Source organism: Dama dama, chromosome 12, assembly GCF_033118175.1.
Source record: "Dama dama isolate Ldn47 chromosome 12, ASM3311817v1, whole genome shotgun sequence".
Classification (NCBI taxonomy): domain Eukaryota; kingdom Metazoa; phylum Chordata; class Mammalia; order Artiodactyla; family Cervidae; genus Dama; species Dama dama.
Genome location: NC_083692.1, coordinates 57,773,267 through 57,800,915, shown reverse-complemented (window position 1 = coordinate 57,800,915; position 27,649 = coordinate 57,773,267). Strand labels below are relative to the sequence as shown.

The 27,649-nt window shown below is 40.3% G+C and overlaps 1 protein-coding gene across 5 annotated transcripts in view; it reads left to right on the top strand.

Moving 5' to 3' along the window:
- The window catches only part of FRMD6 (FERM domain containing 6), a 259,825-nt gene that overhangs the window by 156,735 nt on the left and 75,441 nt on the right, over window positions 1-27,649 (top strand). For 2 of the 5 annotated variants that reach the window (XM_061157379.1, XM_061157373.1), the window contains exon 1: window positions 18,447-18,588. The exons of 1 other annotated variant lie outside the window; for it this stretch is intronic. The gene's annotated coding sequence lies outside the window, so the exon portion shown is untranslated. Of the gene's footprint in view, window positions 1-4,165; window positions 4,187-18,446; window positions 18,589-19,027; window positions 19,171-27,649 lie in introns of those variants that run through there. 2 more of the 5 variants (XM_061157378.1, XM_061157377.1) reach the window with 2 other exon arrangements.

The window sequence follows — 27,649 nt, the reverse complement described above, 5'->3', positions numbered from 1 at the left end:
TTGAGTAGGCAAAATCTGTCATGGTCCAGTGTGTGGACCCAGAGCCATTTTGAATTACATGAGCCCAGGTACTAGAAAACAAAATCATTGGCATATAATAAAGGCTTTTGGTTTTTCAATTTTATAAGAAGTATATTTAGAAAGCAATTTAAAATGCTCTCATTTCCTTTAAAATTTTAAGTAAGTTTTTTCACAAGTCTGTACATTTAGCTGTTAAGAACTATTCTCTGTAATACACAGTTGCACATCTTTGAATTAAGAATAAAAAAGTGAATAATTACTTGTCATAATTAGAAGGTAACTATAAAATTATAATAAAAAGTAATATTATATTGTGCAAGGACAACATTTTAAAGCAAACAATATAATAACTCTAATCAATTTCTAACATGGGTACCTAAAAATTAGTTCTTTAAAGAGAATGGCCACTCTGAGTGATTAGCATAATTAAGTTATATATTATGCTTCACATACTAAATGACTGTCAACCTTCAGAGTTGACATTTTGATATATCTTTTAAAAGAACACAGTGAAGAACATAGAACTTCATAACCTGCAGAATCCATGCTATTAACCCACACCATCTATACTCTCAAAAACCCATATCGTCATAACTTTCTAAATATCCTGACAGAAGGCTTACAGAACATGCCTGAGTATCATGCTGTGGTACATATGGTCTACAGAAAGTGGATCACCAACATAATTAGCCATGTTTTAAGACATCACATCCATTAAATATAGGTTTGTGAGCTGTTTTCATTTTTCTAAAATACACTGAGATGGCCTCATAGCTGCCTTTTTAAACGCTTGTCTGTTACCATCTAAAATCATGTAGCATACCAGAAGTGGTACCTTTAATACACCTTGGGAAGCATCAATCTAATTTAGGTGCAGCAAAATTATATCAGATCCTCTGCTAATAGGAAAGAAATGGGGAAAATGATTCCTAAAGGGGAAGAAGTATGTCACATGTATTATATTTGTTTGACCTGTATCTAGAACAGTGCCTAAAACAAATAGGCATACAGTACAAGTCTGTTTGAGTAAATGAATGAATGCTCATCATGTCTCCAAATTATCTCTAGCCCCTATTCTCAAAACCAATTATTTGTCAAGATAAAGGCTTTAATCAGAGCTCTTAGCCCATGAAAATTAAATTGCTGAGCCTGGCCCCTTTGTATGAAATGTAAAACTCATGAAATTCAAGTACTCTTGGGAAATCCAAACACATTTTCATTTACCAGTGTATATAATTGAGGCAAAAATAAATTTAGATAAATTTATTTAAATACATGGATATTAGATTTTGATATTTCCTAAAACACTGGAAAAGGAAATGGAAAGGTCTCTCTCATGAGGATTTGGAGGCTACTTATTGTAACTGAAAGAATGCAGACAGAAATCCTGGGCTCGAATCCTGACTCTGCTACTGGTTAGCAGTGTATAACCTGGTAAAGTCACGTAATCTCTCCGAGCTTCAGTACTCTCACTTTATACAATGAGAAGGTGAGATTAAACTGTCTATAAGTTTCCTTCCAGCTCTAAAATTCTGTTTTCCAATTCTTCTCCCAGAGACTCCTGAGCAGTGCTTGGTATGAAGCTTCAGGTCTTTTCTAGTACTGAGTAGGCAGAGTCTGGCATGGCCCAGTGTGTGGACCCAGAGCCATTCTGAATTACATGAACCTGGGTATTGGCAAAGAAAATCATTGGCATATATGTAAAGGCTCTTGGTTTTTCAATACTGAAGCAAGTATATTTAGAAAACACTTTAAAATGCTCTCATTTCCTTTAATGTTTAAGTAAAATTTATCACAAATCAATACATTCAGTTGTTAAGAAATATTTTCTATAATCAGACTGTTTGGGACTGAATTGTAGCTTTAGAAGTTGGACACAGATAGATGTGCTAACTAGTCTTACTGTGGTAGTCATTTCACAATATATATGTCTACCAAATCATCACCCTCCACAATGTTATATGTCAATCACATCTCAAACCTGGGGAGAAGAGATCTTAGCACAAGGGACTTCTCCATGACTCAACTACCTCATCTTTTTAAAGTGATTCCAAAAAGAAAAAAAAAAAAGCTATCTCCTTAAGGGTTTGTGGGAGGCATAAGAGTTAAACGAAAAATGAAACTTGCAAGGCACTTCGGAGAGCACCTGACCTAGTAATCATTCAGTAAAGCAGCTACAACCGGTCTTTTCCAAACATCCTTCATCTAGGAAGCAACTTTTTATTTTAAAGAACACAATAAAAGTGTTCATTTGGTATGTACCTACCCCTTCATTTTGGAGAAGGAAATGGCAACCCCCTCCTGTATTCTTCATGGTTCATGGGGATGCAGAGTCAGATACAGCTGAAGCGACTAAGCACGTACCCCTTCACTCTGACCTATTTTTGTCACATCTGCAGAATAGTGAGAAAGGCAGGCAAGGATCATCACCTGACTGCTCCTGGTCTCTCCGGCTCTAGAGTTCTGTCCCTCTCTACAACTAAATAAATCGCTTTAGTCATCAAATTTACCTAAAGTTGACTGTCTGGTTGCATGCTATTGACCCATTCTGAGCAACTCTACAGAAGTGGCCATGTGAAATGCCAACTTGGGTTGAAAACGATGGTTCAGGAAGCCCGTGTCCTGTTTTTGTGAGGCCCATAAGATAATACCTGTGGTTTAAATGCTGCAAAATGCTTTTCAAATGCCACTTATTATACATAAGGTCCAATTTGAAGATAAAATCTAAAGGGAGAAGGCCAGATGTGAAATGTGACCTCTGGAAGATCTCTCATTATTATAAGGCACAGTGCTCATGTCCCATGGATCCCGGAGTGGCTGTCTCTCTGTACTGATTTGGCATAATGAGAGGGATGACCTGCGGGGGAAGAGCAGAGACCCCATTCCCAAGAGCGCTGGGAACAAAAAGAGGAGGCAACCATAGTGAAGAAATGGCCAGGTTCATTTTGAACTATTACCTCACATTCATAAACATTTTAAGTAAACAGTAATTGTATTTTACATTTAAAAATAAATGTTTTTCTGTAAAATAACTGACAGAAAATTCTTATGAATATGTCTCCTATTAAAGGGAACAAATAAACATTTGAATTAACAGCCATTAAATAAAAATCCTTTAAAAACTGGTTTTACTCTATAACTGATGTTTTAGAGTAAATGTAGATGAATGATGTTAAATATATGTGTCATTCCTTTATTTTAGAAACATATTTTTGCCATTTTTTTTTCTTTTTTAGAAGCAATACATAAGAGTGATACCACTGGCTGTAAATAGTTGCTGGGGGAAAACTCTGACATCAAGCAAAAGGCATGTAATCAGCCAGAACAGTACAATTAGCAGCAGTATTGTGCCCAACCACACAAACTTGCAGTGCCCTGTACCTAAAAACAAGTTTTGAGGGAATGCAGAACAAGGAAAACGTGTTTGTTTCTTTGTTTTTTTCCCTGTTAATTAGCATAAGTCACAAAGCTAAAAGGATTTTAGTTTGAAATAGGAATTACAGATAATGGGAAAATCTCAAAAACTGAGGATAAAGATTAAATTCACAAGATGAGTTGATATCTTTTTATCTTCATGAAGGTAATCCATAAATCCATCTAAAACCATTTAAAAAAAATCATTCCAATTTAACTTCTCTCTCCCCAAATCTCTTAAAAAAGTTTTAATGCCTGGCTTTTCCTGAAACTCAAGGATTTTTAGTTCTCCAAGTTGCCAAGAATAACAGAGAAATCTTTGATTTGAGAAATGGAACATTTGCCAAATTCTTTCCATGGGTTTGGAGTGAGATAGGATAGCATGGTGCCTTATCCTCATCTTCAACATCAGTGGGAACAGTAATTCAGTCCCTACCACCCCATTCAGACAGGGAGCCTCCAGCTGTGGGTGGTTCTGCATTTTTTGCATTCCTCCTAGAGGGCTGACAGTCAGTCACTCTGCTAGCCACAGTTGACAGTCGACTCCTGTCGCATGCTACGTTTTACTGCTCAGCTCTAGCAATGATAAACAAAACCAGAGGGACTAAAGGCAAAGGTGATTCCAGGACAGCCGTCAGTTCCCCACATGGACCCTGAAATGTCCAGCTCTCTCCTTTATGCTGTGTTTATGGCTCAGATGAAGTAACTGGAAACTTGAAGAGGAAAAGTTAAGCTGCCAATAGAATGCGGAGTAAGTAGCAGCTTACCTGAGAGCTTTGTCATTCTTTGTTCAGTTTATTAATTTAAAACCCAGGCAGACTTAAGCTGTTAGGGTGGAAGGGGTGCTATTAAGCACTGCCCTATTGACACCTTCTTGTTAAATGACATATAATTCTTTATAAGTTCATATAATTCTTTATAATTATTTAAAAACAGATCTATCCGTTGGAAACAGGACTGTGAATTTTGTCTCCAGCCTTTCTTCTCTCAAATCTGGGTTTCCATCTGTTTGAGTGGGCACATATCTTGGGTACTTCTACCCTGCTCTTTGAAAATTAAATACTTTACTAAAAAAGTGGACACTGCAGTGTCAGGTTTTTAAATTTTTCTTAAATGTAGGTGTTTCCAGTATTTTCATGTCACTTTTTCCATTTTGCTTTAAAACATTATTTAGAAACTCTAATACTAAGGGTCTATTTAAATTGGGGTATGTTATCTGTACCCTGGTTTCCTTATTTATAAAAAAGGAATTATGATGTTACCTATCTCATAGGGTAACTGTTATGATTAAATAGGATGATAAACATAAGACCTGACACAGTACCTACAACACAGTAAGTAATCAATAAACAATCAACTGTCATTACTATTTTAAATGCATTCCATTACCAGAAACCACTCTTTTGAAGTCACTTGTCATTCATAGACAAAATAGTATCTATCCATGCAACCTTATCTATGAGGTATCACCTTCCAAATCCCTGAGTGGGTCAGTTCAGTGGGGATGAAATTTATAGATATTTATTAGGCAGCATTAACAGAACAAAGGTATGAAATGGGAAGAAGTAAAAATTGGGATGCTTATATATTCTATTCAATCTATATTCTGTTTCTCAGAGTTGCCCTGCAACATACTTATGGAAATGTTAAGTAAGACTGTGATTCATTTATACACTATTAGATTCACATGGAAGTTTCTGGGGATTCAATATTATTGTGATGTTTCTGGGGATGCATTACTCACTTCATTCAATAAGACTAGTGGGCTCCATTGCTTTATCTTTAGTGGAATGACTTTGTAAAAATTAATAAACAGAAACCTCAATTAAAATAGAGTTGGGCTACAATGTGCTACAAGGAAAACAGCCCAAAAGGAAGAAGAAAGACTTCCTCTTCTTGCTTGAGGAGAGCTCAGCCAATGAGAGACTCATTCAATCAAAAGCCACTATACTTTGAATTCTCAATTCTTCCAATGGACTCCATTTACGATAATCCTCCCAACTTCCTTTTACCCTTTATAAAAGAGATATCCTCTTCCAGCTGTGTGGGACTTTCAAGTGCTTGCCATGGTTGCAGAGCCCAGATTGCAATTCTTTGCTAGTCCTGAGTAAACCCATTTTTGTTGGAGAAATAGCTGGCAGTCTGTCTGTTTAAGGTCAACAGTTTCTTATTGACCAAATTAACTATCACAGTTTTAGTTACTCCATTCACATCACAAAAAATTAAAAATAGGCAACCCTTCCTGAATTTGAATTGGATGCACTGACATCAATGTCTTTATTGTGAAAAAAAAATTACTAACACATCAACACGCTACCTCCCCTTTGTAATACACATTTTATTCATTGGAATAAGATGGTGAAGTAACAGTACCTAAAGTATTTGGGGGCTTTAAAATGAAACATTTCAAAAGTATCTTTAATCTGGCCTCTCCATTTAAATCTTACTTTAGCATCAGTTTTAATAGAACACCTACCCAAGTTGTCACAAATGGGTGTCAGAATAATTTGGTGAGTTTGCTGCTTTTTTTTTTTTTTTTTTGAGATTCCCAACTTTTTCACTAGTTCTTAAATGTTTCTGATCCATTTATAGCTTTGGAAACCATTATCTAAAAGAAATCAGCTAATAAGTCTTAGTGGAAATCAGGCAATATTTGTGAAAGGTGCTTAATTATGTCTTTTTACAGCTATTCTTCTTGGGTTTTGCTTTCATGAGAATTTGAATATATTAGAATTCATACATATATTCTTTATTATAAATGCTAGTGATAGTGATATAAAGAATAATGGAAGGAAGTAGAGAGATAAGGAAGTGGTTGGAGTATGTGCTCAACATGATTTATGCAAATAATACCCGATAGCCCTAATAATCCTTTCAAAGTTTATTTCTGTATAGTATTTGGCAGTAGTTATTTGTTCAAAACATACATTTCCAGTGTTTAAGCTATTAAATACGTTTCTACCACACTACTTTAAAATAAAACTTAGCACATTATTGAATATTTGCTATTGAATATATTGAACATATTGAAATATATTGAATATTGAATAATTACAATTATTACATATTGTATGAGCTAATAACTAGTCAGGTCTGGTTAGATTATAAAATTATACTTTATTAATGTAATTTTTCCTTAAGACTAATTTAAAGTTGATTCTTCACTGAAGTGGAAAGTTTTAGTATTTCCAACTTTTAAAAATGTTTGTTTATTCATTTGTTTATTCATTTTTGGCTGTGCCAGGCCTTCATTGCTGCATGAGGGCTTTCTTCAATTGCTTCAAGGAGGGGCCACTCTCTAGTTGCAATGCGTGGGCTTCTCATTACAGTGACTTCTCTTGTTGTAGACCATGGACTCTGGGGCTTGCAGGCTTCAGTAGTTGCAGTGAGTAGGCTCAACAGTTAAAGTTCCCAGGTTCTAGAGCACATGGACTTTGTTGTTCTGTGGCATGTGAGATCTTCTTGGACCAATGATTGAACCTGTGTCTCCTGCATTGGCAAGCAGATTCTTTACCACTGAGCCACCCTGGAAGCCCCTCCAACTTTTTTCATTTCTGACATCACTATCATTTAATATGAATTAAAATAAATCTTGCCTTACCTCTGCTGACAAAGAGGATGTGTTCTACCACCTTAGAAGTGTTATTGCCAGAGATAGAAATTATGCTAATACAAACAATGCTTTCAACAGATAAAAGCTTATCCTATTTTCTTTTCCTCTTCAAAGTCACTGTATACTTAAAGAAGTGATACAGGACAACATAAAATGTGTATCAAGGCTTGGGGCTGAGAAAGAGATCCAGGTAACATTAGAAGAGTAAATGGAGAACTGAGCCCAAATACCTCTCTCAGTTCAGTTCAGTCGTTCAGTCGTGTCTGACTCTTTGCAACCCCATTCTCTCTGTAGGTCCCAAATGATCCCTCATCTCTAGTGGTTCTTTTCAACAGAGCTTCAGCAGGATCAGCTAGCATCCTTGGATGGTAGCCTTCCCTCAACCCAACTCACGGAGCACCTAACTGTTCCAGTCAAGGTCACCCTTTAGATCGGCAATTCTCAACTAGGGGCAACAATTCTTTTTCTGAGGTGCCCCGCACTGTAGAATGTTTAGCAGCATTTCTAGCCTCTATCCACTAGATACCAGTAGCATTACCCAACTCATTCACTACCACCACATTATGACAACTAAACATATCTCCAGACACTGCCAAATATGCTTTTAGGGGCAAAATCACCTTCTGGTTGACAAGTGGCAAAATAGGGGTTTGAAAATTGCATGATCTCACAAATGTGTGTGCATGCTAAGTCGCTTCAGTCATGTCTGAGTCTTTGCAACCCTGTGGACTGTAGTCTACCTGGTTCCTCTGTCCATGGTATTCTCCAGGCAAGAATACTGGAGTGGGTTGCCATGCCCTCCTGGATCTTAAAAATACCTCTCCTTCTAATAATGCTGAAACTCCTGTAATAAGGACTGTGTCTTTCCTTCCACAGTCACAGAATACAAAGCATATACTTGTACCTTTTCTCATAGAGGTACCAGTGTGAGGTAACTCAGTGGGAATGCATTTATTTCACTGAAGTGCAACTAGTCAGTCAATAATGAAAAAGGTTGGTTTTCAGAACCTTCCCAGTTCTGCTCAGACAGAAAGGTAGTAAGAGCTAGAGGCTCATCTCAAATGACCCACTTTTCAGAAAGAAGACTAAGAACGAACTTCCAAACCTTGATGATCTTACCTGGAATTGTTCATTCACCTATCCAACACATACCTGCTGCTTTGTAAAGGGTGCTGCTGAATGTAGTATGAAATAAACAGTAACTTCAGCATTCTGTAAGTGGAAAGAAGGGTCTAGGAGAGGATCAGATTTTGGATATTTAATAGGGAGAATGGATAATTAAAATTTAACTCCAAGGTGGGAGATTAGGTCTCATTTACCTCTGTGTCCCCAACACCTAGCCCAGAATAGGTACTTAATAATAATTTGCTAAATGAATAAACAAATGCATGATAGATAAGGCCCTCAAGCAGTGGGGGGACTTGGGATACAGTTTTGGTAGGAGGAGATTGAGAAGAGTCAGGAACAAATGGCCCAAGAGGAAGATCCATGGAAGCTGGAAGGTAGAAGGGACTAAACCCCGAGTGAGAAAATGCCTGATCAACTCTGCACCAGCAGCAAGACAGTTTAGAGAGAAACTGTGAATTCAGATTTCTTGAGTTCAGATCCAGACATAACCACTTGTGTCCTTTGAGATCTTGGGCATCATAAACCAGGGATAATGACAGTATCTCCATCAAAGGGCTGTCATGAGGATTCAATGAGGTAATAATTACAAACCCTTTAGACTGGTGACCAGCCAAGAGTCAGTCTAGATTGACTGTTGGGAGTGGCAGTGTTTCAGAGTGGGATGAGGGTCTTGAGAACCATAAAAATCTAAAAGGTTATCATGGTGAAAGGAAAAGGGAGCAACCCAGGAGTGAGTAAAAAGCTGACCAAGCATCTGTGAGTGCTCCAGTGATGCAACTGTTGTCCCGGTGATGTGACTAATAGACTCATTTATTTGATTTTCTTTAATCTTCCTCAGTGACTTTAAAGCAAAATGGATGATTAAGTTGACCTGAATTTGGGGATTGTTAAGACCGCATTAAAAGATCAAGGAGATATGGGACAATGAAACTAGAGGGAAGATATAGTCAAAATTGTGAGCCCAGGTATTAAGCTCAAAGGGAAAGAAGGGAAGCCAAAAACAGCTATCAAACTGAAAGAACTGGGGGCAGGGGGTGGTGGTGACTGAAAGTCTCAAGGTTAAACAACAGCTCTGGTGGAAGAGGTGGAAGGTAGGACGTGGTAGACAGCAGTTTCCAGTATTTAGAGATGGAGCAGATGGCACAAGGGCCAGTGAAACGTCACATGGAGTTGAGGGGACTGAGCAAACAGCAGCAAGGCCACTTAGGTTCCCCTTGCTTAACTCAAACCACTCTGTCCTAAGGGTATCTCATCAGAACGTTTTTGCTAGCAAGGAATTCAATAATTGATCAACCGCTCTAGCAAAATCTTTCTAACATTTTTCTTAGTATCTCAAAAGGCTGTAGGGTGAGTATTTAAAGGCAGGGGGAAGGCTCACACAGAAATACAATATACATTAAGGAATATCAGTAGAGATAAAATATTGATAATTATATGTATATTTTTACCTTAAACATAAACATTAGGTGAACTGGCTGATGTATGAAGCTTCATTCAAATCAACCAAAAATCTTCTTAAGGGATTGATCTTTTCTCATCATTATCTGGGATATTTCAAAAAATGTTAATCCTCTCCCATTCTCATCTCAGTGCCTACCCTCTTTTCTCTACCCTGCTCTAAGGCAGCTGTGTACACTCACACACACACCCTTCTTACACATCGTTTATGGGATTCATTCATTCAACAAATATGTACCAGACACTGTCCTAGATGCTGGGGCCATGACAGTCAGAGAGGTTAGATCTGTGTTCACATGAAGCTTACATTCTAAACAGAGAGACAGGTGATGAACAAGTGAACGTATTTATAAATAATTTCAGATAGTGAAAATGCTACCAAAAAAAGTGATGATAATAAAATATTTTATATTCATTTGTATATTGTCTGTATGTCTATGAAATTATGATGTAGTGGGTATATATCTCCATTATCCTTTAAGAAATTGGAGTTAAAGTGGCAAAAATATTATTCAATATAGAACTACTGGCAGAAGAGAAAGTCATTAATTTGCTGATTCTGATTTTCTGCTCAAGAAATCATATAGAATATTTGGCTTAATGAAAAGTGAATCACAAATATTTTATTGAAAGTTTTTAACAGAAAGCAAGTTTAAGAAAGCCTATTCTCCCACAACCCCAAAGGGTCTTACCTTCAAAGCTAGATCTAGTTAAGAGTGCTACCAACTAGCACTTTATTCTTCTGGCCTGTCAAAACTGAACTTCGGAGTCTGAGGTCCTTTGGGAAGAATCTAAAATCTGTGATTTCTAACAGTCTAACTACCAGTGTTCCTTCTTCAAAGAACTCGAGCCTAAGAATTCTGTTTAGGCTAATAAAATGATACATTAAGCCACCCTTGAAAAAGAAAAATGGAACCATTGCTTTGCCTCTAGAACTTCTTAAGATTTTTTTGGCATTGAAGTTCCACAGCCAAGCCAAACAGTAGTGAATGTAGGTTTTGTTTCTAAACTAGGATCAGGTGAAAGGGAAACAGGACTCTAATGTGGGTGTTCACAAATACTTTTTCCTTTTTATCGTACCAGTTAATGCAACCTTGTGTTATAACCAAAATCTTAGCCACTGCAGATGAGTAGGGTGTCTCTTGGAAACCTGCAACAAAGTTCTTTCAGTTCAGTTCAGCTCAGTTGCTCAGTCGCGTCCGACTCTTTGCGACCCCATGAATCACAGCATGCCAGGCCTCCCTGTCCATCACCAACTCCGAGAGTCTACTCAAACTCATGCCCATCAAGTCGGTGATGCCATCCAGCCATCTCATCCTCTGTCGTCCCCTTCTCCTCCTGCCCTCAATCCCTCCCAGCATCAGGGTCTTTTCCAATGAGTCAACTCTTCGCATGAGGTGGCCAAAGCACTGGAGTTTCAGCTTCAGCATCAGTCCTTCCAATGAACACCCAGGACTGATCTCCCTTAGGATGGACTGGTTGGATCTCCTCGCAGTCCAAGGGACTCTCAAGAGTCTTCTCCAACACCACAGTTCAAAAGCATCAATTTTTCAGCGCTCAGCTTTCTTCACCACCCAACTCTCACATCCATACATGACCACTGGAAAAACCACAGCCTTGACCAGACAGACCTTTGTTGGTAAATTAATGTCTCTGTTTTTTAATATACTATCTAGGTTGGTCATAACTTTCCTTCCAAGGAGTAAGCATTTTTTAATTTCATGGCTGCAATCACCATTTGTGGTGATTTTGGAGCCCCCAAAAATAAAGTCTGACATTGTTTCCACTGTTTCCCCATCTATTTCCCATGAGGTTATGGGACCAGATGCCATGATCTTAGTTTTCTGAATGTTAAGCTTTAAGCCAACTTTTTCACTCTCCTCTTTCACTTTCATCAAGAGGCTTTTTAGTTCCTCTTCCCTTTCTGCCATAAGGGTGGTGTCATCTGCATATCTGAGGCTATTGATATTTCTCCCGGCAATCTTTATTCCAGCTTGTGCTTCTTACAGCCTAGCGTTTCTCATGATGTACTCTGCATATAAGTTAAATAAGCAGGGTGACAATATACAGCCTTGACATACTCCTTTTCCTATTTGGAACCAGTCTGTTGTTCCATGTCTAGTTCTAACTGTTGCTTCCTGACCTGCATGCAGGTTTCTCAAGAGGCAGGTCAGGTGGTCTGGTATTCCCATCTCTTGAAGAATTTTCCACAGTTTATTGTGATCCACACAGGCGAAGGCTTTGGCGTAGTCAATAAAGCAGAAATAGATGTTTTTCTGGAACTCTCTTGCTTTTTTGATGATTCAGCGGATATTGGCAATTTGATCTCTGGTTCCTCTGCCTTTTCTAAAACCAGCTTGAACATCTGGAAGTTCACGGTTCACGTATTGCTGAAGCCTGGCTTGGAGAATTTTGAGCATTACTTTACTAGCGTGTGAGATGAGTTCAATTGTGCGGTAGTTTGAGCATTCTTTGGGATTGCCTTTCTTTGGGATTGGAATGAAAACTGACCTTTTCCAGTCCTGTGGCCACTGCTGCGTTTCCCAATTTTGCTGGCATATTGAGTGCAGCACTTTCACAGCATCATCTTTCAGGATTTGAAATAGCTCAACTGGAATTCCATCACCTCCACTAGCTTTGTTCGTAGTGATGCTTTCTAAGGCCCACTTGACTTCACATTCCAGGATGTCTGGCTCTAGGTGAGTGATCGCACCATTGTGATTATCTGGATCGTGAAGATCTTTTTTGTACAGTTCTTCTGTGTATTCTTGCCACTTCTTCTTAATATCTTCTGCTTCTGTTATGTCCATACCATTTCTGTCCTTTATTGTGTCCATCTTTGCCTGAAATGTTCCCTTGGTATCTCTAATTTTCTTGAAGTGATCTCTAGTCTATCCCATTCTGTTCTTTAGCCTCAGTGAATTTCCTGTGAAATTCCAGAGCAACTACATCTTATTTGAACCTTTGTCCATCATTACTTTTTAAGCAACTAAAATCAAGCTTAAGAGCATGTTTGTTATGCCTATAATCTACTCAAGGTAATCAAATTAAAACAGACCAGACAGATTTAATAAATCTTCCTCATAAATGGAATTTCCATCAAGAAGATTAGCACTGACCAGGCTGTAAGTCTGTGTTTGTTTCCCCATTCTAGTTCAGTATGTTTCATGTGTCTCAGGCACAAATCAGTAAGATGACATTACATATAGAAGAGAAGTTCAGTGACATCTGTACTGTTATCATTTCTGTTTGAAAGTGATGCCACCTAGGATGCCACCCAAGATAAAAATCATCGGAGTGTGTGTGCCTGAGGCATAACTCAGAGTAACCATTCTGTTGCCAGAGCCCTACTTCCTTTCCTTTCTCATCTGTCTCCCCCAGTAGGGAGTGGAGAGTGTTGCCTCGCATCTCTAAGGGTTAGGAATATTTTCTTTTAGCTTTTTGTAGAGTAATCAAGGAATCTGGGCTGAAAAACTGCTCTAGGACCTTAAAGGCCCATTGCATAAACATAAGAGTGACATACATCAGGTTTTATACTGTAGGGAGTCTCCCTTATCTTCATTCTGCTAAACATTTTTTTATTCAAGGGCCCTTCTGCCTGTCCTCAATCTCCTCTAGAATGTGAAGCCCATACATAAGGCAGCAGTGCTCTTTTCACACTTAATTCCTCACCCTGTTTTAGTGGGCAGCAATATCCCTCAAGCCAGCACTGTCTTTGTCACTGTGCCTTTCAACTAGAAAACCTCAGGGCAGTTCTCCATGCTGGGCTGGCTGTCCTACCTCGTGTAGCTCATGTCTCCCCTGCACCCCTCAGAACAGCCTCTCCTGAAGAGTGAATGGCCTGGCCTGTGAGCCCCGGCACTGCCCCCCAGCCCTAGTCTTAAGGAAACTTTTGTCTGGAGTATTCAAGTATTTGAGCCCTCAAGGAACCAGAATGTGGTGTTTGTGGTGAAACTAAAACCATACTGGAATAGAAAGAAAGTAACTCTTCAAATATGTCTCTTGTAAAGTTTTATATACTGTATTAAAAGCAAACTTTGTCCCAGGATAATCAAGTTCAACTATTTTAAAATAGTGTCTCAAAACTTGATGGCCAAGAAAACAGAATTTAATGAATTTAAAAATTTTTCAATTTTGTATCTGTAAATTGGGTAAATCTTCCCGAGTTAGATCGGTACATAATATTAATTCCAGTGCTGTGAAGCCTCTACAAAACACAGCTGACCCTTGATCAACAAGGGGTGGGGTAGGGTGTAGGGGAACCCATCCTCCATGCACATAAAGGACTCCACGCAGTCCTCCCATGTAAAACTTATAGTTGGCCCTCCAAATATATACATATACCCTCAGTTCTCCATATTTGTGGTTTCTCTGTATCTGCAGTTCCATGTCTGCCTGTGGATCCTGTTGTTCAGTCGTTCAGTTGTGTCCAGCTCTTTGTGACCCCATGGACTGCAGACACCAGGCTTCCCTGTTCTTTACCATCTCCTGGAGCTTGCTCAAACTCATGTTCATTGAGTTGATGATGTCATCCAACCATCTTGTCCTCTGTTGTCCCCTTCTCCTCCTGCCTTTAATCTTTCCCAGCATCAAGGTCTTTTCTAAAGAGTTGGTTCATCGCATCAGGTGGTCAAAGTATTGGAGCTTCAGCATCAGTTCTTCCAATGAAGATTCAAGATTGATTTCCTTTAGGATTGACTGGTTTGATCTCTTTGCAGTCCAAGGGACTCTCAAGAGTCTTCTCCAACACCACAGTTCAAAAGAATCAATTCTTTGGCAGTCAGCTTTCCTTATGGTCCATCTCTCACATCCATATATGACTACTGGAAAATCCTGTAGTACTGTAGTATTAACTAGTGGGGAAAAAATTCACATATAAGTAGACCTATGTAGTTCAAACTTGTGTTGTTCAGAGGTGAGCTATAATTCTTTCTATTCCTGGTTAGGGACTCCTAGTACATAATAATGAGACAGCTGGATTAAATGACTGTTAATCAAGTCTCCTGACTTCCCTTGAGAATTAAAATCTCTTTTGGTGTTTTATCTTACAGAATATAAGTTATACACTAGCTGAGAATAATAAGTGCACTTTGAGTTTTTGTCAGTGAAAACCAGAACTACATCCCTGTACTGTTTGTTTCCATGTGTGATTCTTTTTTCTTTCAAAGTAATATATGTTAGCAAAAGGGCATTTGGGCTTCCCTGCTGGCTCAGTGGTAAGGAATCCACCTGCAATGGACGGATTACAGGAGACTCGGGTTTGATCCCTGTGTTGGGAAGATCCCCTGGAGAAGGGAATGGCAGTCCACTCCAATATTCTTGCCTGGAGAATCCCATGGAGAGAGAAGCCTGGTGGGCTACAGTCAGTAGGGTCGAAAAGAGTTGGAAAAGTGACTTAGCATGCATGCAAAGAGACATTTAAGACCTTCGAGTAGGACTTAAATTTACTTGCTTTAAAATGAATAGTTTTGCTTTTTCAATGAACTTTAGTAATTACCAAAGAGAAAAAGGAGCCTAATTTCTTTATTATGACCTTCAGTCAGAATGATGAACAGAATTTAATTTGGAGAAAGTATTCTTTAAAAGCTAATATGTCAATTTACTGGCTTCTCCCTTTGACTAGAATTTATATTTCAGCATTAAAACATATGGTAAGTTCCAAATTCTCTTGAATTATGTGTAAAAGATGAAAAAGAACTAGATTATTTTCTTCTAACATACTGAACTGAGCTTAATTCTTAAGGTACTCTTCTGGTGTTTGGAAAATACTTTGTATAGGGATGTAAATTATAGCAGTTCACATCTCTTCATTTTCTATGTAACTGTGTTTCTTACCTAAAAATGTGTAACTATCACCCACCAAAGCTTAAGCATGTTCAATTACAAAATGAGGCTACAGTCATTATCCTTTAAAACTATGCCTCCATGCACCTGCTCATTCTGTGCTCTTTTCCTGAGATACTGTAACCCATAGTTCCCACATGTGTCTCCATATAGAATAATATGGGCATCTTGAAAACATACCCAAGTCCAGGTCACATCCTAGGCTAATTAAATCATATTCCTGGAACACAGGCATCAGGAGTTTTTAAAATCCCTAGGTGGTTGCAATGTGCTACCAAGTTTGAGAAACACCACCTCAACCAACTTGTTCTCAAACTTGCATTCATCCTTCCCATCTCAGTTGATAGGCTATATCTGAAGCCCTCTCTTGGCCTTCCCATTATCTCTCCTGCATATCTCTACTATACCAAGCATAAAGTTCATCTGTTCCCTCAAACTATAATAAGATGCTATTTTTAGGTTTAAATCCCAGAGTGTAACTCTGTGCTTGTGTAAGGGAGTACTCAATAAATAAATTTATGGGACGAATAACCACTTCCTAATAAAACTAAAGCAAAAACATACAATATTTATATTGCTATGGAGAAAGTTTAAGATGTGTTTTAGGATAATATTTCACTTGATGGTAAACATCTCATATTTAGGAAAACATCTCATCATACCAATGAAAATAAATCCATATCTAAACATCAAAGAGAATCATAAAATATACTTTAATTACCTACAAAACTGCATTAGTTATTACAATAAGCACAGAAAAACATTTCCTGTGGTAAGAAACATCTAAAACAACTCACCCTTTCTCAGTTCCAGTTCCATCTTGAGTGGACTGTGTTGTTTTCCAAAGCAATCCTTCCTGAATTTTATGTTGTTTCAGGGGTTTATAAAACTGATTTTTAAGAATTTTAAAGTACTTAGTTTACAAAGTGTAAGATGTGAAGAGTCTATGTTTATCATGGTATTCATGCTAATAACATGATCATTATGATTTTAAATATTCATATAGTAAATTTTGCTATAATAAAATCCTAGACAATAAACCCAATCTTGAACACATGTTTTTTAAAAGTGGTTTAAAATATTTTACTCCCTGGGTTACCTAATTTCTTCAAATTGCAGCAATGCTTCACAATCCAACGTTATGCTTTATCTGATAGATTTTCATGCATGAAGCCTGAAAAAAATAATCAGATTTAGGAACTGTTTTCCATGATAGTGTTATATTTCTCACTTGTCTCATTTATCTTCACATATGAAAACTTGGGTTATCTCATTAGATATCAAATTAAGACCTTGTCAACTATTGTTTAATATGTACTGATTCTGAATGCACATTAAAGTCAAAAATGAGAGGAAAAAGTATAAACCTCCACTTTTAAATGTCAACGTTGCAATCAACTACTAAACAAATTTTTAAATTTAGTCTATTAATTAACACAACTAATTCAAACGGCAGTCCTTGGAACATAGTTCTTGTCCTCCTTCCCACAAAGGAGTCATGACTTTAAATCATGAGTGCAATAGCCTTAGAAACTGTTTTGCTTTATCCGAAATAAGCTCCGAATGGATTATACACTGCGGAAAGATAAAAAAAAGATCACCATCCCCAATATTCAGTTCTAATGTCATTGTTCCCAAAATGTAAAAGCTGTGAATGAAACAACTATTTCTAGTAAGCTTCAGCTGTGAGCACAAAACGGAATTTCTTTTGCCATGTAAACAAGGCACAGAGGCATACCATCAACAGGTAACTTTATTTTTGGATCAAACTGTATGTTTGGATAAAAAGAGCAGGGTAATTTTAAAGCTGGCTTCTGTTAGCATAAATCTGATTTGGGGTAGAGTCCTTTCTCAGGTCCTCGGTTTCCTTGTCTCCTTGTCACTTCCAAAGGCACCTCATCACTCCCTTAGTGAGGGGCCCCGTGGGCGTTACTGCCGCCCCTGGCGAGGGCTCACCGGATTAGCCCGCAACAGAAGACCTAGGAGGGTAGAAGCCCCGGCGCGGGGAGCGGGTAGTTCTGTGAGTTGCGGGCCTGGAGGCCAGGTGGAGGCTGGTTCTTCTCTCTTGTCTCCAGTCCCCAGAAGCAGGTCCAAGTGGCGCAGGCTGGCTGGAAAGGCGTAACCTACTCCTTCCCTAGACCCAACAATTAAAAGGTGGCCCCCCAAAATCTCCATCTCCTATCTTGAGTCTTGGTGCCCTAAAAATACCTTCCATTGGCCTTTTGCATCACTCCCTCGGCTACCCTCGGCTACCATCGAGAGCAGAGGGGTAAAAATAATGTCCGAGAGGTCACTGGCGCTAAAACCACAGCGGACAGAGGCTGTGTCTACCTGAAGACCTGGAGAGGCAGTTAGCAGGGAAGGCTCGACTTCCTCGGCGGGGCCTCCTTCATCGAGCATAAAACCGGCGAAAAGACCGGCGTCCCGAGGGGTGGATGGGCAGGTGGGTGCGGGACAGGAGGACTGGAGGAAGTAAGGAATCGCTAAGCCGCCTCCGCTGGGACCGCCTCCTCGCCCAGTGGCCTCCCCTCCGTCGTTCCGAATTACTAAAACGAAGCTCAGGCCAAACTGCCGCCCCCAGCCAGCCGGACTGAGCTCGGGAGGCAGAGATACCCGGGAGCGAAGGCCGGTGTCAGAGGGGGCCATTAGGCGAGAACTGGGGGGAGCCGACAGTGTTCCCTCGCGCCTCCGTCTCCGTTTTGCTGGGGAGCGCCTAGATGGCTGCGGTCCTAACATAGCATCCATCTGCGGCTCGCCTCTCTCCCCAAGACCCCGGAGGCGTGGCGAGCTCGGCTTTCTCCCGCCTCTGACTCGCGGCACCCCTCCGCGGGACGCTTGGTTGGGCCCGGGGCGGGGCCTGCAGGCGCTCCACGTGCGGTTGCGAGCTCCACGCTCTGCTGCTGCGGCTTTGCCACTGCCCCCGCCACCTCGGGGCGGGCTGGAGGCGGAGCCTCAGGGGGCGGGGCGGGAGGCGTGGGCGGGGCGGACGCGGAGCGCCCGTCTGGCTGCCCGGGGCAAGGGGCTGAGAGAGTGGGGCAGGCGCGGCGCCGACAGGAAGGCAAGGAGAGCTGGGAGTAGTCTGACGCCCGGCGCTGCGGACCTTCTCCGAGGTAAGAGCAGGAGCCGGGTACCCGGGAACTCCCCTGGCCGACCTCCAAGACCAGCCACCGCGCCCCGGCCGCTCATTCTGCCCCCTGCCGGCCGGGCGGCGGCGGAAGCTGGACGGGACCTCGGGAGGGCTTCTGGAAGTCGCGAGCCCCAGCCCAGGCGGTGTCCCCTTCTCCGCGTCTTTCTTCTCCTTCTCCTCCCTCTCTCAGCTCTGGGCGTCGGGCACTGGACTGGAAGGAAGGTCGCTTCTCGGCGAGTCGGAGCTCGCCCACGCCGGGAAGGGAGGACGGGGCCCCGGGGCAGCCGAACCGGGCAGCGAAGAAGGCGCAGAGCCTCGGGCAGCCTCCGCGGCGAGGCGGGAGGCCGACCGGGACTGCGGGCTGAGACCCCGGGATCGGTGCTCGCGCTCGGCTCCCGGGTGGTCGGGCTGGGGACGCCTGCCCGTCACGCCCCGTTGCTGTGTCCGGGCGGCAGGGCCAGCTCTTGAGTCCCGAATTCCTGGGTGCCGCCTGTTGTGCGCGCGCCGGCCCGGGCAGCCCGGCTGCGTGAGGGGATCTGAGCGCGGCGTCTGTCCCACCGTCCCCGTAAGTCCCTGGTCTGGGGAGCCGGAGACTGAGCTCGCGCTCGGCGACGCCGGAAGGGGGCCTCGGTGGGATGAGAGTGGGGGGCGCGGCCTGCAGTATTTGGGTTCCTGGAGGAGCTAGCGACGCGCAGGCCCGGCTCCGGGCCGAGGAGACCCCCAGCTTGTGCCCGAGGAGGGCCAGGAGCTGTCAGGGATGGACAGCTGGGGGCCACCCGAGTGAGGTCCACGGGAATTACAGCAACCCTCTAGTCCCGGGACAGCATAATCTAATGGTGTGGGCGTTTTCTTGAAGGCAGGAAGAAATGGAAAGCTGTCAAAATAAGCACATTTTAAAGTTGAGGTGAAAGTTGGCGAATTTTCAGGCCGTGCAGTTGTTTAGTTAGTGTCCAAAGAAATATTAGCTCCTTGACATCCTTTTCGTTTGGAATTCTAGCAAAAATCTGTTTTGCCAGTATTTCCCTCAGGAGTTGTGCATTGCCCACAGTAGGGAAGAAAAACTTAAGCAAGGGTTCTCAGGTTGCTTCTAACTTCAAGTTTGTGCTCCCTAACCTTTTTGAGTGTTCAGAAAAAGTATCTCTTGCTGGATTTCTCATGTAGATTCCGTCTTTTTCTCTCTGGGACCTGGCAATGTTTGTTTATTGGTTTTTATAAGCATCTATATAAATTTAGCCCTTGCACGAAATACTCCCTCGTTGCCACAGGGTGTAGTTTAGGGATTAGAGAATTCTATTGGAGAAAGCTGCTAGTGGCTTCATTTTCCAAGAATGTAAGTCATTTCCTTTCTGTGATTTCAGGGAGTTGATATTTCACAGCATCAAAACTTTGTGGGGAAAATTTTCCGTGATACATCTGTCATTAAAAAGGCTTTTGACTTTTGGATTTCTCTTCTTAGAGCAGAGCATAAGTTTAGGCTCAGCACTGTTAGAGGATCAGAAATTTTTCGGAATCTACAGCATTATGAAACTATTGTAGAAAGTAATTTTAACAGGCACCAAAACCTACAGACCGCCTGCCGGGTAGAAGGTGGGGGAGGGGAGAAGAACAGAAGAGAGAGGCAGGAAAACAGATGCTTGTGCTGTTGTCCTTTGTAGTAAAAAAAAAAAAAAACTTCTAGCACTTAATCATTTTTCCTTGGGTGTGGTTTTGAGAAATAGAAGTATTATGTTAAAAATGAAAATACTCCACAATATGAGACAGCTGACATTTGAATGAATGCTCTTTCAGTATGTTTGTAAATATATTGGATTTATATTTCATATTAAAATGGACTTCTGGGATTATTAGATGAGAAGGGTCCCCCAGGGAATATCTGCTATCCAGTTATCTGCGGGATATCTTTTCCAGAAAGCAGACTGTCTGTAATATGAACTAATTCTCCCCACCCGGCCAAGCCCCCACTTTGAATTGCTTGTAAGAGTGCCTGAGATCTGACACTGATGGACCACAGTAATCAGCAGTTCTTGCAGGGCCCCAAACACTCTAAGGGACAGGAAATCTTTCTCTGCTTCTACCCCCCTCCTTTTTGGGGGGCAATGGGGGTGGGTAAGCTACTAGCCTCAAATACATAATTTGAACTTGAGAATTAAGATGCTCCTGGCTCTACGGGAAAACCTAATGGGCCAGGATAAAAACTGTTGCTTCTGAAAGGGAAATGTCCATGTGCTAGGTACTAAGTTTTAGCTACAAGTTCTTTAAAAACTCATTCAAATGGACTAGCTAAATTGGAAGGGGAGGTGGGGAAGTGTAGAGCTTTTTGAGATTCTGAACGTTGTTTCCACTTTTAACTACACTTATAAAGTTTTTGGCTTTCAAAACTTATGACATAATAGACTCTGTAGCCTTTTGTGGCAGATGCTTGAAATGAAAGTTTCAAACAAAATTGTTTTTGACTAGGCTATCAAGTTCAGAGTTTAGTGTAAATGAATCCTGTCTCACAACTAACTTTTTTGATAAAGGAATTCTTTGTAGTTTTCAAGTTGGATGTTGCACATTTTGATTTCTGAGGCTGTGGGTTAAAAAAAAAAAAAAAAGCTAAAACCTGCAAACAATTATTTTAATACATGAAAGCCTATACCAAGGAAAGATTCAGTCCAGATGTAAAAATGTATGTGAATTTTAGATTTGTATGATCTCAACCAGTTTCCCCTTTTGTTGAAGAGGCTGCCTGGATCCCAGATGGCATTTGCAAATTATCCCTTAGGTGGTTTTCAGAGTTCAGAACTAAATTTCACCAGCCTTCTCCAGTCATTTTAATATTGTCTCAAGTCTTCTAAAGGATAGAAAGTTTTCTGCACTTATGGAAAGATGAATTTTTCCTACTACTCATTAATACCAACCCCATAAATGCCATGGTTTGGTAGATGAAGACTACGGGGAAACTGGAAGTATTAATTATTATTTTAAAATAATATATTAAAAATATATTATTAAGAGGTACAAACCTCCAGTTTAAGTATTATGTATCCTTTGGGCAGAGTATAGAAGCTTTGGGTTTTGTTTATGCAGTTACAACTTCTTTTAAGGAAAAAAAAGTTTTAAGTGTGTTTACAATCTTCAATAGAATCTTGTTGTAACACAGTTTGTGGTTTCTGATATAGCAATTTGTATGACATACCTCTACCCTTCTTTCTCAACAAGAAACAAGAAACACAACTTACAGGAAAACTCCAGTGTTTTTTTATCTTGTATTCCCAGTAACAGAGTTATAAAGGGTGTGTGTCATACATTAGCAATGATATATTTTTAGGAAGTCTTTGTCTGATTATAGAATTATACATTTTGAGTTGTTTGATTACATTGTATTTGTGTGTGAAATAATCTAGTGTAGGAGGAGGAAAAGGAAAGATTTAGTGAAGGAATTTATGAGTGGTAAAATTTTAGTTAAAATGTATCTTTCCTGAAACCCAAATAGGAAAAAAGGTATTGTTGGCCTCTGTAGTTAAACTTTGGTATAGGGAGTAGTTGAGAGGGCCTGTTGAATTGCACATTATCCTGAGGAAGAGGCTTTGGGGGCCTATAAAAATAAGTAGAAACAAGTTAAAGGGATAATTTGAGAGGAAGGAAGAAGTAGAAAACTGGACATTGAATTGCAAGGAAAATCTAAACTTAGAAGGATGAGTATTGAGGTAAAGACTGAAGTGGGGAAAGCTTTATATTTAAAAGTGGAAATTAAAGAATAAGGTCTTCTCAGCTGAGAGAAAAAGAATTAGAACTAAGGTGCACTATAAGGTCTATATACAACATGAAATAGTGCTTCTGTCCTGGAAACCTTGCCTGAGTTTGTGTTGAATCACTAGTTTGGTGTTATAAATATTGCATTCAGAGATTGGATGCTTATCACTGTCCTTTCTTCCCCTATACCCCTCTCCCACCACTTCACATTTCAAAGGCTGGAAGCATTTTTCATCTAAACTCTGATGATTTGAGAAATATTTAATTAGTTCTCTAGCATTTGAGAGATCTGCTAATGCCCACCCCCTATGCTCTGGGTCCAGAGGGATTCTCCAGCTATAAGGGCTGAATTTATCATTAAGTTTTGAGTGAAAACAAGCAGTCTGTGGTTCCAATTATCTTGTATAATTTAGTGGTGTAATTTCTTCTGATGGAACTTTGTGTCCTATCACTTTTCATATGTATCAGATGGGCCAGTCATGCAGTATACAGTACTGATCAAAGAGGGATCACAGAACATTGGGGAAGGGAAAGAAATCAGTGATCTGACAGCTGGTTGTATCACGTAAGGAGGAAAATGTTGTGCCAAAACGTTCACAGAGGTGCGAAACACTGCACAAAGGAGATGGCATTGTTTTCCAGAGCGTCCTTGGTGTTGTCTGTATCACAGCATTTTCTGAAATGCCTTTCCCCACCTATGTGACCTTACCCAGCAGAGTTTATCTATACAGCAAGAATCTAGGTAGAGATGTAGTCATTAACCAGGTCATTTCATTAGTGTGATAATGATAAGTCTTGACCAAAAGTATCTACTTCGAGCCTCAGTATTCCAGTTAGATTATCTTTTGATGTTTTCAGATGTTTTCTACTAACATTGCCTTTGTTCACAGATGTTATAGAAGTTTGAGCAGTCATGTTTTACTGGCATATGAAGATATATGGAAAAGCAATATTTTATACTCCCTTACAGCTGCAGTTTCGTGTGGGGGAGGAAATCATAAAAATCAAGCAAATTCTGCATGAAGATTTTAGAAAAATTAATGAAGCTTCTCATTTAACTTCTCAGGTAGTTCTTTGTCTGATTCACATTAGATGAAATGTAATTAACTTTCTCCCTCTCTGTTAGCAGCACTTATGCTGCCCAGTTTTAGTCCATGGCTTTTGTTTGAAAAGAGTGGGTGTCCCTGTGGCTTTATTTCTTTGAACTTGTTACTCAGTAATTACATACAGCCAGAAAAATGCACAGATCAGAAGTATACAGCACAAACTGATCATGTTTGGGCAACCAGCATCCAAGCCAAGAAACAGAACTTTTCCAGGTGCCCTTCGCCTGCCCCCATGCTTCTCCATGCAGTCTTAAACCTTGCCCCAAGGATGACCACTATTCTGACTTTTATTGTCATGTTGTCGTTCAGTCGCTATGTCTGACTCTTTGTGACCCCGCAACTGCAGCATGCCAGGCTTCCCTGTCCTCCACTATCTCCTGGTGTTTGCTTAAACTCATGTCTGTTGAGTTGGTGATGCTATTTTAACCTGTTCTTGGGCTGCATTTAAATGCAATCAAATGTAAGTTCTTTTTCGTGTCTTTAACTCAACATAGTGTCATGTCCAAATTGATTTAGGCAGCAGTACTTTTTTTTTCTTTTATTTCTGTGAATAAATATACTGAGTTTATTTATCCATTCTGTTGGTAGACATTGGGTGGTCTGGGGCTGATCTGTGGGGCATGACCTTTTGATGGCTCAAGAAAGAGCACTTTGGAATTGAAAGAATAACCTTAAAAATTAAAAAAGGGGCGGGGGGTAAGAGTAAGAAAAAAATGCATCAGAAACATGAGAGAAAAAAATACAATATCCCAGAAACACTAAAGGCTCAAGTCTCTAGATTCTGTCTAGGCCCACAGAACCCTAGTGTTTCGGGGACACATTTTGGAATATACAACTGGTTGTTGCATTTCACTTGAGAGTTGGCAAGAAGGAAGGGACCTTAGGTGACAGCTAGCCCCTTCATGTTTTAGAGGTGAGGGGAACTAAAGATCCAAAAGACTGAGTGACTCAGAGTCTCACGGCTCATGATCGCGCCAAGAGTAGAAGCTGCTTCTGACTTACAGTTTCATTTAGACTACTGCCATCTGAAGGCTGGAACTCAGCCCCTGACTCTGTGGTCCAAGCAGTGAGTCCACTGGCCTGGAGGCTGGGGTGCCCTTTCCTGAGCCACACAAAGGTATCCTATGGCTCTGTTCGGATAGAGGCAGACCTCCCCAGAGGAAAGGGGGCTGTGGCCAGTGAAGCAGAATTGCACTTCCTCAAGCCTGCTGTGTCTCTGCCCCTACACACAACCCTTGGAATTTTTCTTTAATCCCCTTTTCCTTTTGCCCTCTCTATCAGGGCTCTCCAGTGAGACTTTGGGTTGTAAGTGCCAAGTAGGTGATATCTTGAGATCCTCTACCTGGCTCATTTTATTCATCCATGAATAGTCTAGCGTGCATGCTAAGTCACTTCAGTCATCTCTGACTCTGTTCAACCCCATGGACTGTAGCCTGCCAGGCTCCTCTCTGTCCATGGGATTCTCCAGGCAGGAATACTGGAGTGGGTTACCGTGCCCTCCTGCAGCAGATCTTGCCGACCCAGAGATCAAACCCACGTCTCTTATGTCTAACCTGTGTTGACAGGCAGGTCCCTCACCGCTAGCGCCACCTGGGAAGCCCAAATGGTCTAGGATGGACCCTAATTTCAAAGGACTGCTTTCTAAATATTTTCAGAAGTTTATTCTTAAGAATAAGAGTATATGTAAATACACATACATTTTTGCTTCTTCCTGCCATTATGCCCCCTCTTCTATACACTTTTCTCCTCTATCCCCCCTCATCAAGTTATCATTTCTTAAATATCCTTGGAAATAGCCAGTTTCTGATTTCTGTCTACTGAAAACAACAGTGAATTTCTGATGCTGAAGTCTATGGCTGTCCCCAGGAAGCACTTATTGTAAAACATAGAGTTATGAGAAATCTAATAGATAAAGTGCTTGTGAAGGGAGACTTTTTTTTTTCTTGTGTCCCTCAAAATAAAAAAGACATTTTCATGTTTTAAGAAAAGACTCAGAATTTCAACTTAGACTCATTAGCAAGATGGGGGAAAGGTTAAAAAAAAAAAAAAAAACCTGAAGTTTTATAAATGGGAGTAAATAATATAGCCTGCTCAGATCAGATATTGCTTATAAAAGCAAAAACTTAGCATATATGATTTTAGAAAATAAAAGATACCTGGGAAAAGAATGTTCAACATAGGGCCTGACAAGCTACTCACTGAAATTGCTACAGAAAAGTGTAATAAGTTCTGAAGACAAAATGGAAAAGAGGCAGTAAAATATAAACGTTGAGAACAAGATTTTTGAGATTAGTTCCCTGGGGTCCAAATCTAGGCTTTACTGTTCTCCAGTGTGTAATCCTTAGGGAAGTTGTTTAACTCTCTGAATCTCTTTTTCCTCATCTATGAAATGAAGATAATAGTAGCAGCTATCTCATAGGCTTGTTTTGATTAAGTGAAATAACAGATGTAAAGCAAGTGGCAGTGTATGACATATAGTAAATGAAGTTAGCACTTATTTAAGACAAAAAGAAGTGATGTATAGGAAGATTTCTAGTTCTTGGAAGTCCCTAAGTTTCTGTTTACAAGCAATTGTTCACAGATTTTGTATTTTGATTACATTAAATAGGCAACAAATCGTAGTATTTCTCAGTCACAGATGTTGGGCAATCTATACTGTTGCACTAAGAGCAGCTGGCATGTCCCACTGATCTCTAATTGATCAAGTTATTTTTCCTAACTCCTATCCAGCAGTCTCATTCCCCCAACTTCTGCCTGCTTGCTAATGATTTCTTTCCAGCTGCCAAAAAGTAAATTCAGAGTTTAAAAATTCTCTTTGTAATGAATAATGTTATACAAAGTACTTTAAGACTTAAAGTACCAGTGGTCCATGTCTTTTTGTCTTGTACCCTGTAGATTTCATGTGAGTCCTTTTTAAGAAAGCCACTATTACTGGGATGAGGCAATTATTATTCCTCCAGCCCCAACCCCTACCATTATCACAGTTTATATAATGTTAGACCATGTTACGATTTTTTGTTAGGCCCAAAGCTTAAGATTTTTAAACCATTCATTCAAAAAAAAATTAATAGTCTGAAAGTTTCAAAGAGATATTTAAGCAAAACACATTTAAGCACATTAGAAAGACATTTACATCTAACTAGCTTAGTTACAAACCCAGTCAAAATAGGCACAGGGTGCTCCAGAATAATCATGGAGTATCGTTCATTAAAAGGGGAGCATATACCTCAGATAACCCTGTGCCCTGTTACATGTTGTATAATATCTTAAACTTAATAAACCTAGTACTTTAAAAATGTTCGCCAAGTCCATCAAAAAACAACTTCTGTGTGAAGTACTGAGTACTGTGCTGACTACTTAGTGCAAATCCTGCAGAGTTGTTTCTTATCTAGGTGAGAGAGCAAAATATATGTGTTTGGAGATGTATTAGATGTTTCCCAGTAAGGACTAAGTGGACTCCTGGAGGAGAACTAATGTTGGCCAAAGACAGGATGGCTCTGGCTTCCCTGGGGCTGCTGCATTTGTTTTGGGTCAGGAGGTCAAGCTGGGATCTTTGTAGTCTTCAAATACAAAGGAATTTTTTTTAGCAGCAACAAAAATGTTCAGGATTTGGTGAAAGTCTCAAATTTTAGAAGAAAATAATGAAATTGAAATTATTAAATGTTTAGTTAGATTCATTCATTCATTCAACATAATGCATGCCTTCTGTGTGCCTGGCATTGTTCTAGACCCCAGAGCTACAGACAGTGAACAAAATAAAGAAAAAAAGTCTGGCCTTTGTAGAGCTTATATCCTATTAGGAGATAAATGCTGAACAAACAAAGCTATATAGTACTTTAGAGAGTAGCAAGTGTGTTTGGAGAAAGATTAAGTAGAGTGAGGTAAGTAAGGAACATTAGGCTTGCTGAAGAAGGAAAGCAGGGCCTTTGGTGATTTCAAATAATGTGGTCATGGTAGGGCTCACTGAGAAGGTGATTTGAGGGCAGAAGTTGGCCATGCAGAGATACCTGGGGGAAGAGTGTTGCAGCAGAGGGACCAGGGAAGGCCTTGGGCAGAAGTGTGCTTGGTCTGTTCCAGGACCAGTGAGAAACATCAAATTATGGATGTTTGGGGGGCTCATCATGTAGGCCTGCCTGGTGGACCATTATAAGAACGTCAACTTTTACTCTGAGTGAAATGAGAAGTCACTAGAGAGTTTGAAGC